Source organism: Cavia porcellus, unplaced genomic scaffold (assembly GCF_034190915.1).
Source record: "Cavia porcellus strain 051 isolate PalLab524CR breed Dunkin Hartley unplaced genomic scaffold, mCavPor4.1 scaffold_42, whole genome shotgun sequence".
Classification (NCBI taxonomy): domain Eukaryota; kingdom Metazoa; phylum Chordata; class Mammalia; order Rodentia; family Caviidae; genus Cavia; species Cavia porcellus.
The window spans coordinates 361284-378017 of NW_026947525.1; the positions used below are offsets into that span (position 1 = coordinate 361284).

Here is a 16734-nt window from a genome sequence, read left to right on the forward strand (position 1 = left end):
AACCCAGCACCCTGGGAATAAGATTTTGCAGAATGGCAAATTCAAGTTCAAACTTAAAAGCTTAATCATCAGTGAAAATCTCTTAAAATAAAGAAGCTAGACATTTAGTGCTGACACCTGTGGCTGATTTTGAGTATGGAAAACAATAAAATATGTGCTATGTAATCAGTGAAAAATAAATAATGTAATGTCATTTGCCATAAAAATAATTGGTTGCTCCTCCCATCAAGTTCCGTGAAATAGCTCAGCTACAAAATGTAAAAGGTCACAGTGTTTCTGTTAGATGAGACACCAAAATATAAATTGTGGGGTGAAATGAAAGAGAGTTGATACAGAAAGGTAAGCCTGATCATTTGGATAAGGGAACTACAGGCTAAGGACAGAAAGGAGATGGCTATTGGGGAAAAATCAGAATGATCAATATGTGATACACATATAGACCCATGCCCAAAGTGAAGCTAAATGTTTTGCATTTCAAAATATACAAACTTTTAAGATTCCCAAATGTATACCACTCTTTTGGAAATGGTTGTTTTCCAAATATCTTGCAAGGCATTCAGTTACTTCATTGTCAGAATTTCTTAGCAGGCATCAAAACTGAACTTGTCATTAAGGCAGTCATTAGTACAGAGACCCATTTCAGTGTGATTTTTTTCCTATTTTAAATTTTATTTAAAGAAAGACTAAATACAGAAAATGGGTAGAAATTATACTACTCTCAAAGAAAAAAAATAAATAAGAAGTAACATGTTGATGATTACATGATATCCACTTGTAAGTAGTTGCTTAAGACACAAAATTGAAGCATATAAAGTGGGGTCTCAAACAGCTAGACTGCAAAGAGTTCTATTTAAATACCCAACAAAAACTTAGTAATATAGTTATCAGTCCTATATGTAATTTATTTCTTTACAGAAATGACAAGTTAGGAAAATACTATGGACTTACATCTTGCAATCAGTATAAAGAAGTATTCCTTTGTACTCCAGAAAATATGGTTGTGAAAGAAACAGACACAAACTATGATATTCAGATCCATGAAAAATATCAAAATAGAGGGAAACATATGTATGTGAGCAATGTGGGAAACTTTTGCAACATGTGGAGATTATAAGAAACATAAAAGAATTCACACTGGAGAGAAACCATATGTATGTAATTTATGTGGGAAAACTTTTTATACAGGTGGAGATTGTAAGAATCATGAAAAAAATTCACACTGGAGAGAAACCTTTGTATGTAAGCAATGTGGGAAAGCTTTTACCGCACATGGACAGTGTAAGAAACATGAAAGAATTCACAGTGAAGAAAAACCCTATGTATGTAAGTAATGTGGGAAAGCTTTTACCCAACATGAAAATAGTAAGAAACATGAAAGAATTCACACTGGAGAAAAAATTCTTTTATGTCAGCAATGTGGGAAAGGTTTTACCACATGTGGACAGTGTAAGAACCATGAAAGAATTCACACTGGAAAGAAACACTCTGTATGTGAGCAATGTGGGAAAGGTTTTACCACAAGTGGGCAATGTAAGGAACATGAAAGAATTCACACTGGAGAAAAACCATATATATGTAAGCAGCGTGGGAAACTTTTTACCCAATGTGGACGTTGTAAGCAACATGAAAGTATTCACACTGGAGAGAAACCCTATGTATGTCACCAATGTGGGAAAGCCTTTATGCATTTTCACACCCAAGATAAACACATAGTTAAATTATATAAAAACAATTATAATTATATAAAAAACACAGTACAGCTTACCAGAATCTGGGAGATGCAATGAAGGCTGTCCTCAGAGGAATATTTATTGCACTGAGTTCCCACATCAGGAAAACAAGGAATATAAATAAACAACCTGATGCTACACCTCAAACATCTAGAAAGACAAGAGCAAGTGGAGCCCAAAGCCAAAAGAAGGGAGGAAATTTTAAAAATTAGAGCAGAAATTAATGTCATTTAGACTAAGAAAACAATCCAAAAATCAATGAATCACAGAGGTGGTTCTTTGAAACAACAAATAAAATTGGTAAGATCATACCCAACCTTATAATAAAAATGAAAGGAAAAGCTCAAACTCAGGCACTAAGGAATGAGAAAGGTGAAATCACCACAGACTCTGTGGAAATACAGAAGATCATCAACACCTATTTCAAAACCTCGACTCTCATAGGTTCATCAACAAAGAAGAAATGGACAGATGTCTTAGAACATATGAATTACCCAAGCTGGGTGAAGATGTAAAACTTCTGAATAACCCAATTTCTATTTATGAAATTGAAAATGTATATTAAGTTCTTATCTACAAAGAAGAGCCCAAGTCCAGTCGGATTCACTGCAGAATTCTACAAGAAATACAAAGAAGACTGAATGCTGACACTTCTCAAAATCTTCAATGAAATTGAAAGGGAAGCAATTCTTCCTAAGTCATTCCTGGAAGCAAATATTACTCTAGGACCAAAACCTGAGAAAGGCCAAGCTAAGAAAGAGAATGAAAACCCAACTTCCCTAATGAGCAAAGATGCCAAAATCCTTAATAAAATATTGGCAAACAGGATGCAGCAAATCATCATGAAGATTATACATCATGACCACAAGGGATTCATCACAGGAATGCAGGGTTGGTTCAACATGTATAAATTAATAAATGTAATCTAACATATCAATTAAGCCAAACATAAGAGTCACCTGATCATTTCTATAGATGGAGAAAAAAGCTTTTGTAAAATTCATTCATGATAAGAACCTTACAGAAAACTGGAAAAGATGGTCTTTACCTCAATATGATAAAGGCCATCGATGAGAAACCAACAGCCAGTATCATATTAAATGGCCAAAAATTGAATGCCTTTACCTTAAAATAAGGCACAAGACAAGGATGTCCCTTATCACTGCTTCTATTCAACATAGTACTGGAAATACTAGGCATAGCAATTAGAAAAGAGAGAAATAAATTGGGTAAAGATAGGGAAAGAGGAAGTTAAATAATCATTATTTGCAGATAACATGATATTCTACATAGAAGACCCCCAAAACTCCATTGAAAGTCTCCTAGATATAATAAATTCAGCAATGTAGCTGGATACAAAGTCTGTACCAAAAATCAATAGCATTCCTATACACAAACAAATAAATCATTGAGAGAAAAATGAGAAGCCACACCATTCACACTAGCATCCAAAAAAAAAAAAAAGAGAGAAATTCTTAGGAATTAATCTCAGAAATGAAGTAAAATACCTATATAGGGTAAATTATAATACCCTGAAAAAGAAATCAAAGTTGGTCTCAGAAAATGGAAAGACAACCCTTGCTCAAGGATAGGAAGAATAAATATAGTGAAAATGGCCATTCTCCCAAAACTGTTATAAAGATTCAGTGCAATCCCAATAAAAATACCATCAACAAACCACATAGATCTAGAAAAATCACTCCTAAAATTTATCTTGAACCAGAAGAGAACTGGAATGGCAAAAGCAGTTCTAAGCAACAAAGGCAAGGCAGGAGGCATCACAATCCCTAACTTGAAGTTATATGACAAAACTACTGTAATAAACTCAACATGGTTTTGGAATAAAAACAGATCTGACGATCAATAGAATAGATTAGATTATACAATCACAACTACCGACACACTCAACTACTTTATCTTTAATAAAGTGGCCTAACATGTTCACTGGAAGATCAATAGTCTTTTTAATAAATGGTGCTGGAAAAACTGGCTTTCCATATGCTGAAAACTAAAACTATTCCCATGGCTATCACCATGTACTAAACTAAATTCTAAATAGATCAAAGATCTGACAGAAACACTAAATCTGTTGGAAGACAAATTAGGTAAAAATCTTGACGACATTGGGGTAGATAGAAAATTCAAGAACAGGAATCAAAGTGCATGGGAAATACTTCGCAGAATCAATAACTGGGATCACATATTATTAACATGTTTCTGCATATTAAAAGAAATATTCAGCAGAGTGAAAAGAAAACCCACAAACTGGGAAAAAAATCTTAGTGAACTGTCCCTCAGATAAAGGATTTCTCTCTAAAACATGTTAAGAAATTTAAAAAAAAAATCAGACTCCAAAAATTCAAAGACCCAATCCAAAAATGGCATCTGAGATGAATACTCAGTTCTCAGATGAAGAAATACAAATGGCAAATAAATACATGAAAAAATGTTCATCATCATTGATCATTAGAGAAATGCCAATTAAAACCACACTGACATTCCATCTCATTCCAGAAAGAATGGCCAGGATCAAGAAAACTACCAACAACAAATGCTGGAGTGACTGTGGGGGAAAAGGAACTGGTTTAGACTGGTGCAATCATTATGGAGATCAGTCTGGAGATTCTTCAAGAATCTGGAATTGGAATTCCCATTCGACCCAGCTATTCCACTTCTAGGCATATTCCCAGAGGAACTGAAAATATCATACAACAGTGATATATGTGTACCCATGTTGATAGCAGCACAATTTGTAATAACCAGATCTGGAAACAACCTAATTGTCCATTAACTGAAGAATGGATAAAAAAGGTTGTGGTATTTTTTATGCAATGGAGTACTCCTGGGCTATAAAGAATGATCACATTGAGATATTTATAAATAAATGGACGCAACTTGAGACCATACTCATAAGTCACACTCACAACAAAGACCAGGGCTATCCTGAAAGGCACCACAGGTGTCCTCAGTGACACGGAGGCCCTGGGCTCCTCCGAGGACAAGCACTGTCAGGTATGTGCCAGGAAGCAGCATGACAAATTCATCCTGGAGGCCAAGCAGCATATGTCTCCCCCTCCAAAGCCAGGAAGCAATGCTCGATTGGACCAAACCTCTCCAAGGGAACCAACAGCTCAGACAGCAAATCGTAGGAGAACCCACAATGGCTCCCTAACACCTCAACCCTCATCTCCCTTCTTCTACACCTATTTATCCTGAAAACTTTCCTCAGGTGGAGCAACTTCATTCAGTGCCATGCTGATATAATCCAGCTGGCATTAAGTTGACCACCAGTTCTCAATCCATAGCATTGATTTTACTATGGTTGCTTTGTAGTATAACTTCAAGTCAGGGATTGTGATGCCTCCTGACTTGTCTTTGTTGCTGAGAACTTTCTTTGCTATTCTAGGTCTCTTCTCACTCCAGATGAATTTTAGGAGTGATTTCTCTAGATCTATGAGGTAGGTTGATGGTATTTTTATTGAGGTTGTATTGAATCTGAATTAGAGTTTTGGGAGAATGTTCATTTTCACAATATTTATTTTTCTTATCCATGAACAAGGGATGTATTTCCATTTTCTGAGAACATTTTCAGTTTCTTTTTTCAGTGTATTATAATTTTCCCTGTATAGTTCTTTCACTTCTTTTGTAAGATTAATTCCTAAATATTTCATTTTTTGGTTGTTAGTGTGAAGGATGTGGCTTCTCTTATTACTCTGTCAGTGAATTTGTTGTTGGTGTATAGAAATGCTATTGATTTTTCAGAATTGATTTGTATCCAGCTACATTACTTAATTTATTTATTATATTTAAGAGTCTTTCAATGGAGTTTAGGGGGTCTTCTATGTAGAGTATCATGTCATCTACAAACAATGATAATTTAACTTCCTCTTTCCCTATCTTTACCCCTTTTATTTCTCTCTCTTGTCTAATTGTTCTGCCTTGTATTTCCAGTACTATGTTAAATAGGACTGGTGATAAAGGACATCCTTGTCTTGTGCCTGATTTTAAACTAATGGCCTTCAATTTTTGGCCATTTAATATGATACTGGCTGTTGGTTTGTCATAGATCGCATTTATTATATTGAGGTCAAGACCATCTAATCCAATTTTCTGGAAGATTCTTATTGTAAATGAATGTTGGACCTTATCGAAAGCTTTTTCTGCATCTATAGAAATGATCATGTGATTCTTACTTTTGGCTTTGTTGATATGGTGCATTACAGTTTTTGATTTATGTATGTTGAACCATCCCAGCATGCCTGGGATGAATCCCACTTGGTGATGATATATAATCTTCTTGATGATTTGCTGCATCCTATTTGCCTATATTTTATTGAGGATTTTTGCATGTGTGTTCATTATGGAGATTGGTCTATAGTTCTCTTTTTTAGCTGGGTCTTTCTCAGGTTTTGGTACTAGAGTAATATTTGCTTCCAGGAATGACTTAGGAAGGATTGCTTCTCCTTCAATTTCATTGAAGAGTTTGCGGAGTGTTGGCTTTAGGTCTTCTTTGTATTTCTTGTAACATTCTGCAGTGAATCCATCTGGGCCTGGGCTCCTCTTTGTAGGTAGGGACTTAATTACATTTTCAATTTCATTAATAGACATTGGGTTTTCAGCAGTTTTACATCCTCTTGACTTAGCTTTTGTACTTCATATGTTGCTAGGACTCTGTCTACTTTTTGTGTTTTATCAAACCTTTGAGAGAACAGGTTTTCCAAATTGGTGTTGATAATCTTCTGTATTTTTATAGAGTCTGTAGGGATTTCACCTTTTTCATTTCTTATTGCATTAAATTGAGGTTTTTTTCCCTTTTTAAAATAAGGTTGTCGAGGGGCTTATCAATTTTATTTATTCTTTCAAAGAACCAACTCTTTGATTTATTCATTCTTTGGATTTTTTTTTTTTTTTAGTCTTTATTGCATTGATTTCTGCTCTGATTTTTATAAATTCCTCTCTTCTTTTGGCTTTGGGCTTGATTTGCTCTTCTTTTTCTAGCTGTTTGAGGTGTAGTATCAGGTTATTAATTTGTATTCATTCTGTTTTCCTGATGTGGGAACTGAGTGCAATAAATTTTCCTCTGAGAATGGCTTTCATGGCATCCCACAGATTCCAGTATGTTGTATTTGTATTTTCATTTTCTTGTAGATATTTTTTAATTTCTTCTTTAGTTTCTCCTGTGACCCACTGATTATTCAAGAGTGTGTTATTCAGTTTCCATATATTTGTGGGATTTTTGCATTATCTTTTATCATTAATTTCTAATTTCAAAGCGGTATGATCCGATAACATGCAAGGTATAATTTCAGCTGTTTGCATTTATTTAAATGTGTTCTGTGAGTTAATATATGGTCTATTTTAGAGAATGACCCATGTACTGCTGAGAAGAATGTGTATTCTGATGTTGTTGGATGGAACACTGTACATTTCTATCAAGTCCATTTGTTCACATGTGTGATTCAGTTCTGTTATTTCTTTGCTGATTTTCTGTCTGGTTGATCTGTCCTTTGGTGTCAATGGTGTGTTAAGGCCTCCTATTACGTTTGTGTTACTGATAATTTGATTTTTCATTTCTGTTAATACTTGTTTTATAAAACTGGGTGCTTTGGAATTTTGTGCATACATATCTAAGATAGTTATCTCTTCCTCTTGAAGTTTTCCCCTAACGAGTATGTAGTGACCTTCTTTGTCCTTTTTGATCATTATTGGTTTAAAGTTCACTGTGTCTTCAAACAGAATGGCTATTCCTGCTCTTTCTTGGTTTCTTGTTGCATGAAGTATTGTTTTCCATCCTTTGACTTTCAGTCTGAGAATATCCTTCTGTGTTAGATGGGTTTCTTGTAGACAGCATATGGTTGGATTTTGTTTCTTGATCCATTCTCCCCGTCTGTTTCTTTTAATTGGTGCATTGAGACCATTTACATTAATGGTTATTACTGTTATATGTTGGTTTATTGTTGACATGTTATCTTCTGCTGTTGCATCTTTATCTTTCTATTCTGTTTTAATTATCTGCTTTGCTTAGTGGATTTTCCTAAGTGTATCTAAACTGTCTTTCAATATTTTTTGCAGGGTTGGCTTGGTGATCATTAAGTTCTTCAGCTATTCTTTGTCATGGAAGTATCTTCTTCCACCATCGATTTTGAAGGATAATTTTTCAGGGTACATCCATCTAGGTTGGAAATCATTTTCCTTTAGGATCTGGACTACTTCACTCCTTGCTCTTCTTGACTTTATTGTTTGTGTTGAGAAGTCTGTTTTAATTCTGATAGATTTTCCTTTATAAGTGATCTGTCTTTTCTCTCTGACAGCATTTAATAATCTATTCTTGTGTTGGATTTCTGGGATGGTGATTATTATATGTCTGGCTGTAGTTTTACTTTGGTTATGACTATTTGGAATTCTTTATGCTTCACTGAACCTGATGTCAGTTTCTGATCTCATGCTTGGGAAATTTTCAGCTATTACTTCTCTAAATATCCTCTTGGCATGCTTTGTGTCATCCCCTTCTTTTTCATTAATCCCTATCAATCTTATTTTGTTTTTCATTGTGCTGTCTTGCAGTTGTTGAATTGTTATTTCCTGATTCTTTGTTGTTTTTAAAAGATCTTTCCTTTCCTGTTCATTAGCTACAATCTTGTCATCGGGGTCTGAAATTCTATCTTTACTTTCTTTGAGGCAGCTTTTACAGCTTTCAGTGGAGTTTTTGATTTGCTGTATATCTCTGTGCATCTGATTTGTGTACTCTGTTTGTTTCTTATATTGCTCATCTTGGAATTCTATCTTTTTGTTTAGTTCCTCCAATTTTTAAACTGTGTTTTCTTTAGATATATTCAACATCTCTTTCATTTCTTTTGTCACTTCTTGTTTTACTTGGGAGATTATTTCTTGTTTGAATTCCTTTAAAGCTTCCCAGAGCTTCTTGTTTATTTCAGTTGCTATTATGTCTAATATTTGAGGTGTGTGGCATATATTTTCTTCTGTATACATCACTCCTAAAGTTTCTTGAGATAGCCTGGAGGTTTGAGATAGTAATTTGGTCTTTTGTTTTGTCACTTTCCCATATTTCTGTGTTTCAAGTATTATTTGAAAGCTTCCTCAGGGTCTGTTGGAAATCCACTTCTATGCCCTCAGCTCCTGGGACTCGGGCACCACATTCCCCCAGGCTACTGGGCCTCTGGAACTGGTGGCGCTCATCTGCTTGCTTAGAACTCCACAGTTCTCCAAGCACAGCCAAAACGGGGAGGCTATTGCAGCCACCCCAGAGCTGCCTAGCAGTTCCAGTGCACCTGGAAGGCTCAAGGGTCCCTATCAAGCTGGGATCAGGGGAAAGTGTGCAGGGCACTTACCCAGGACACTGGGCCTCTGGAACTGGTGACATTGCCTGGTTGCTTAGAACTCCACAGTCCTCCAAGCACATGGGGAGGCAGATGCAGGTACCCCAGACCTGCCTAGCAGTTCCAGTGCACCCAGAAGATGCGAGGGTACCAAACAAGCTGGGCTGGGGGGAAAGTGCAAGGGGCACTTACCCCAGGACACCAGGCCTCTCTGTCTTATTTTATTTAATATCTTATTTTGATTGGTTTTATTCTCTCATATTGTTTGATCTTATGATGCTAAGGGCAGTAGTTTCTTTTTTGGTACTAGGGATTGAACTCATGGCCTCACACTTGCCAGTGGCATTTAAACCCTGTGCTAATCCCCAGCACCTATGGGCAGCAATTTTGAAGATAACAAGAGCCATTGTGAACCATTGTTGATTTCATATTATCCTGTTTTGAAATCCTGTATCACTATCAGTGTTTTGCTTTCTTTGACTTTTTACTGGGTTATTTGGTTTTATTTTCTTTGAAATAAAAAAGATTAATAATCCAAATGCAAGAAAATCTGAGTAAAATTTATATTAATACATAGTTGTACTGTATCTTTACATTGGTTATCAGAATATTGTACATGCATTCAGCCTATCTGAACTTTTTATTTCACTTCCTGATCTCCCTTTTCCCCTTCCATCATTTCCTTATCCTGTTTCCACTTGTCAAATATCTCTCATTTTCCAATTACTGATCTTTTGTTTTTGTTAATAAATGTAAAATTATACACAGTATTTGTGTAGGTAAAGTCAGTCAACTATATATAGCAGCTTCCTGAATATACAAGTACATATAGATTTCATCATCCTTCCTGTGTTTCTACTAAACTCACAGATTTTGATTCCAATAAACAGAATCCCAAATTATGGTTGTGAAGTTACATTGTAACTGTGAAAATGGAAAGCCACAAGTGCACTGGGCAAACATGTGTTGATCACAAGCATATGAGTCAATGCCTGAAAAAAAATGTATCAGGTTCATCTACCAAAAAATTTGACTAAGGGGTGCCTGTATTTTGAGGTTTCAGATTTGCTCTGGCATATTCAGTAGGTCTGTTGAGTGATATGGAAGCAGCCAAGGTAATCATACTCGCTATTTATGCACATGTTAATTCTGTCAGTGCAGCAGGAGCTAATATTAAAAATTCCAAACCAAGTATTACAAGGTTAAAATCTTGTGCCATTGACAGTACCACTAAATTTCATGCCCCTATGATCCATTGTTAGTCTCAATTTATCTCATAGCTACTGTGTGATGTCACATCATGAAAAGAAACATGAATACAGTAGCAAGAGCAACATTCATAGAAAGACAGCACATTCACTGGGCACCAGTTACACTATAATTCAAATTACCATTACAGCATCAAGTAAAATTCCTTGCATAACTTATCATTTAAACTTCGATAGGTATGTATGTATATAATATGCTGTGTGTGTGTTTCATTACTATCTACTGTTGGAAGCATACATTAGGCACATGGAATCATGTTCATCAAATAAGGGACATTACACTTTTAGTTTAATAGAAAGGCACATTGCTCCTACATTACAGGCTTGTAACAACAGACGAAAAGTCAGAAATAGTCTGGAGAAGTCACATGACAGAACACTTTGTCAAATGACAAAATGCATGTACACTGTCCAAGAATATCTACTCTTCCATTCGAAAGTCTATATCACATGTTTTCTTAAAATTTTTTTAACTTACTCTCAGATCACTACATTGGTTTCATATGGGATATGATTGAACCTGAGAAGGAATAAACCTGGAAGAAGGATACATTTTTGAAAGGAAAATGCCTTTTTAAGATGTTCAGTATATGCTCTGGAAAAGAATATGTGGGTTTATGGTAATGGTTATGAGGCAGAAAAACAGCGTCTAATGGCAAAGACAACAGAAGTATCACCAGACAGAGAGCACTACTACACAAGCATCACCTGAACCTTTAGAAAACTACTGATAAGGAAGCAGATGAGTTTATGTTTGAGATATTGTACTCCAAACCGGTTTGATGACATATCACTTTTTGTGGATCTCTTCATAGTCTCAAAACTGTATCTACTTGTCCTTTTAAAGCCCATGTATAGTATCAGTATTTTATTTCTAATTTATTAGGTAACAAAACATGAATCATGGATGGACACAGAGTGATATTCAAAGATTTGAGTTCAACATGCTTGCCTTAATCTGTAAATATTGATGTGATATGCATTGATTACATCTTCAACATGAGGTTATAGTGGAGCTGACAGAGAAGAAGCAATGAATGTCCCTTGGTGCAGACTGGACAGTCATATTCCAGGTAGGTGGCCTCCAGCTGGAGATAACAACAACAGAACACTAAAAAATGCAAAGAATGAAATGCTTCAGACTGTTGGAATGTTAGACTCATACATAAAAGTCATGAAGAAGGCAGAAGCCACAGCCATTGAGGTTGTGAACCTAATTTCCTTGGGCTTTCTCCATTTTTGTTTTTGACATGCATAGACATATGGGTGTAAATCTCTAATTTGTATACATGAAATATTTGTTGTCAGGCTCAGAATTAGATTCTTTCTTGTAGATTCTGGAGAAAGGTGTGATGAATTTTGCAGTTTAGTGAGAACCTTAAAGAGACTTCAGGTAAGGGTCTTCTTCTAGTAAATATTAGTGTATAAGATGTTACATTTTGCCAGTGGGAAAAGAGAGCAGCTGGCCATGGTCAGATCCCAGATTTGAAATTTTACTACTTCTTGCATGGTCACCAGGATTCACTGTGGCACACCATTTCAGCAGTCAATATCATCCTCTATATGGAAAAGTTATTTACCTGTGTGAATGTGAATGTGTCCTTTGATCATTGGTGCAGCAGGTGGCTTTCTTCTCACTTTTGATTCTTGTGTAGAACACTGGTGCTCAAGGAATGTAATAGATATGTTAATAATTAGTATCTTGCTTTTATGTTTTCCTAGTTTTTTAGTTAAATGTGCCATAGAGAGATGTGGTGGTGCACTCCTGTAATTTTAGCATTCAGGGGAGCTTACACAAAGGAGTTGCACATTTACAAGTTTGCAGCATTGCTGGGCAATAGCAACATACTGAAACATTTCTCAAGAAAATATGGTTGGATATCGTGAGTATCTAGTGTACTCTGGACTCCGGGAAAGGCAAACACGCAAACATGCCTGACCGGGACATGGGGGGTGCAGCGCTCGGAAAGGAAAACAGAAGAGACACGGCACTTTTACTGCCTGCACCGCGTTGCACTGCACTGCACACACAATCTTTATTTTAAGATTCCTATATAGTAAACCAGATCAGTTCACAGAGCCCAGACAATTAAGTAGTGAAAAGGCATTCTTTGTGACAAGCTACAATGTGACAGACTACAATGTTTATTCTAAACTATCTAAGTGAAGTAAACAACCACAACCAGTTCTCCTAACTCCTCTAGCCCAGAAGGAAATTCATTAGCCCAAGAATGATGTTAATTTTGTTTGCTGCTAGTGTCACAAAGGGTGGCCAGCCACTTCCTCAAGACTTCTGCAAAGCAAAGCCAGCTCACACAGTATGGTTTCCAGAGGGTGAGAGATCTCACTGAGAACAGGCATTCCTGTCCTACCTCTGTCTCGCATACTGGGGGCTATTGTTTACTGCAGGTTTGAGGGGGTTGGGGCCTTCAAAGTGACACCTCATCCCCCACAGCTGGAGATGTGTATATGTGCTCTGATATGAACTCTAACCTGTAAAAAGTAAAATGGCCTAGTTGGCTAAAAATTCTGAGAAAATTTTAACAATGAATCTATCTGCCCCATTCCATACTGCTCAATGATGATATCACATACATTATGCTCTACTAGTGGATTGACCATACATACTGTAAAATGCCCTCCCTCTCTGAGTTCTGCTGTCCCCAGGTGAAGCAGTGTAGAAATCTGAGCACACTTATTGATGTATTTCCAGGTGAGAACTGTAGCAATGTCTGACTTATTTATGTCTGACTTGGAAAGTCTACACCTGCTCTAGAAAGGCAAGAGCAAGTTTACCTTAAGGAAATCAACCCAATGGAACTGCAGCTATAACCCTTCTCTCCTTTCTTTTTTGTTTTCTTCAATTGATTCTCTTTCTCTTTTTCCTCAATTAGTCTTGAATTTAAACTTTCAAGTGAGTTATATTGTCCCTGCCTTTCTTGGTTACTTTTCTCTCATTGTTGAGACAAAATTCCTGATGTTCAAAGTTAAGTAAATTTTAGTTAACTACAAATTTTGGAGATAACAATTCACACTTAGCTGGCTTTAAAGGCAGAGTGGCATGGTTGGGGTCAGCTGTTCATGTTGGCTGAAAATGACAAAAGCTAAAGGACAAAAGAGGAAAACACATGTCTCCTTCCTTCTCTTACATTGTGTTCTGAAAAGACTTCCCACACCTGGGCAGGTGGAGCACTCACACCAAATTCCCAGCACTAGGACAATGAACCAATCACAAATACTAGATTTGCCTCCATGATTGCATGACGCTTGAGGAGGTCTATCCAAACACAAACCATAACTGTGTCTTTTCTGATTATTCTCTCACTTTCTATTTCATTTGTTTCCTTAAATTTCCCAAAACTTAGGTAATCATTCTTGACCTCCAGCTTTGACTGTGCTGTGTATGACCTCATTCATCACTTTAGACAACCTCTATCCACATAAATGCTCTATTCCCCTATAAAATGGTAAAATAACTACACTAACGTGAAAACAAAAGCATAAAAGTGCATGGTGTATTTTTGATTTCATTAAATATTCACAGAGTTTCATCCTGTGGAGTTAGCCAGGTATGGTTGCCATAGTTAGTAGTTAAGCTGAAGTTGAGACAAGTGCTATTATTAACTGTACTATTTTAGCTAGTTAGTAATATATTATAAACAGTTCTCTCATGTAGGATAACACTGTGATTGCAGGGAGTCATAATCAGCTTCACAGTCCACCAACAAAAATTAGGGGCTAAACTTCAGGTGAATTTTGCATCCTATATACATTAGGATGATGCATTCTTGGGATAGCTATAAAAATGCAACCATATATGAAGGATATCCTTGAAATAAGCCTCAATATTAGTAATAAAGCAATATATCATATGAGATTGGAGCACATAGAAAAGAAAATGAAAGAGAAAATAGAAAATGACAAGATACAGAAGCAAAATCGAACCCTAGTCTTTCACCCCACTTGTTATTAGCCCAAAGCACAATGAGATAGATAAAATTGCATGTCAAAAGCTGGAGCTATCTGCCATGATAACAACAGAATTGTAAATACCAAAAAGTTTACAGAGAAATTCTATCAGATTAAAAATAATGCTTTAAGTCAAATTTGTTAGAGAACACACAACTAAAAGAATGTGTAAACTTAGAAAAATGATGAAAAACAAAAATTGCCATACATAGCAAAAAAAATTGAATCCATGAAACAGATTCAATCAGAAATTCAAGAGATTAAAATGTATGTGATATATAAACCTGTAAGAGATTAAAAGTATATGCAAAAGACTGAACAAAAGAGAGTGTTAGAATTTCAGATTTTGAAGACAAAATTGTTGCTAGTGGTCATGAAAAGAATGCTATCATAAAACTAGGAAGAGACTATGAGAAATCAACAGGTACAAAATGAAGCAAAAAAGAATAATATGAGATTGATTGGGGTCAACGAGAAAGCTGGACACAGGACAAATACTATAAACAACTTCAGAAAAATAATGGCAGAAAACAGCCCAAGTACGGAGAAAGTATGTGACATATAGGGCAAGGGATTTAGCTCACTGACATAAGTGCTTGCTTGGAAGAGGTTGTGAGTTCAATGCCAAGCACAAAAAAAAAAAAAAAAAAAAAAGAAAGAAAGAAAGAAAAAAATTTGACACATTCAAATGAAGCGTATAGAACTCCAAATAGATGTAACCAAACTGAAACTACACCAAGATATATTCAAGATTCTAGATTTCAGCACATGAACACAATATTAAAAGTGGGTAGGGAAAAATCACAGATCACTAATAATTGAAAGCCCATCAGAATCACAGTAGTCTTCATTGTAGCTTGGCATTACTGACACCATCATGAGCTCTGCATTTCACTAGTGCACTGTATTTGATGCAGGAGGATGGAAAATTACTTGGTGTATATGTCTTATGAGAAAAGCAGAATGAGCTGCACCTACAGGAAACAATTAACCTGCTCAAAAAAAAAGAAGCAGGATACAGGTGTAAACCAAAGATCAATGGAAGATTCTCCTTCAATAGTTTCCAATAGGATGTCACATTGTTGGTTTTCCCTGTTTAAAAGTTTGTAAGTTTCCGGTTCAGGGCCAATTGTTTGGGCTCTGAAATGGGCAGGGTCTGTATATGACTAGTCCAGAGTTCAGTTAATTAAATTCCAAATATATCAGTTGGGCTGCTCGGAATCCTATATTTTTATTCATGAACCTACCTCAGTATTCTCAACACAAATATCCAAGTGAAGAAGAGTTTGGACAGAAGTAAAAGTCTTGAAAGAAAAATCTTCCAATCTACATTTGATGTATACTGGAAAACTTTCAAAATTAGTGGAAACATAAGATACTTCCATCACAAAGAACAACTTCCAAATTGAACTGAGAAAAAATAATGAAAGTTACATAGAGAGGTAAAAATGGCCACAATTCCAAGAAAAGCACAAAAACCACCAGGCAGGACAAGTAATTAAACCTAGGAGAAAAGCAGAAAACCAACAGCAGAACAACATTAAAACAAAGACAAACCAATACATATCACTGTAAATGGCCTCAACTCACCTACCAAAAGAAGTAAATGGGGAGAATGGATCAAGAAACAAGATCCAAAAATATGCTGTATGCAAAAGACTTGTTTAAGGCAAAAAGAAATTCAGAAATTCAAAGTCAAAGGATGGAAAACAATCTTTCATGTAACAAGGACCCAGAAAAAAGCATGAGTAGCTATTCTCTTTGGAGACAATATGAACTTCAAACCAAGAATGACCAAAAAGATAAAGAACCTCACTCCATACTTGTTAAGGGAAAAATTTGAAAAGGATAAGATAACATTCACAAATATGTATGCATCTAATACAGGAGCACTTAACTACATAAGACAATTATTAAAAGACATGAAAAATCAAATAATTCACACAATTGATACAGGAAGATTCAATACCCTACTATCACAAACAGATAGATGAACTAGTCAAAAAACCAGAAAATAAATATGAAAGCTGAACCAAATCTGTGAACAAATGAGCTGAATAGATGTTTACCAACTATGTGACCCAACATAATCAGAAAAAGCTTTCTTGTCAGCTGTGCATGGGAGGTTCTCTAAAACAGACCATATATACTAGTCCACAGAACATGTTGAAGTAAATATGAAGGAAATGAAGTTACACCATGCATTTTACCTCACCATAGTGCAAGAAAATTGGGCAATAATGGTAAAAGAAATTGGAAAAAACTTCATAAATATATGGAAATTAAATAACACCCTCCTAAAAAAACAATTGGTCACAGATGAAATAAAAGAAGAAACTTAAAAATATCTACAACTCAACAAGAATATAGATGCAAAGTCCTGGATCTTATGGGATTCAATGAAAGCAGTCCTGACAGGGAAATTTATAG

General features: G+C 35.7%; 1 long non-coding RNA gene across 1 annotated transcript in view; it reads left to right on the plus strand.

Annotated features, from left to right (window-relative positions):
* The first annotated feature begins 3194 nt into the window (after nt 1-3194).
* Nucleotides 3195-16734, plus strand: part of LOC134474897 (uncharacterized) — a 33579-nt gene continuing 20039 nt past the window's right edge. Inside the window, exons 1-2 of the long non-coding RNA XR_010045822.1 lie at nt 3195-5188; nt 11222-11408. This is a non-coding gene — a long non-coding RNA (uncharacterized LOC134474897). The remainder of the gene's footprint in view (nt 5189-11221; nt 11409-16734) is intronic.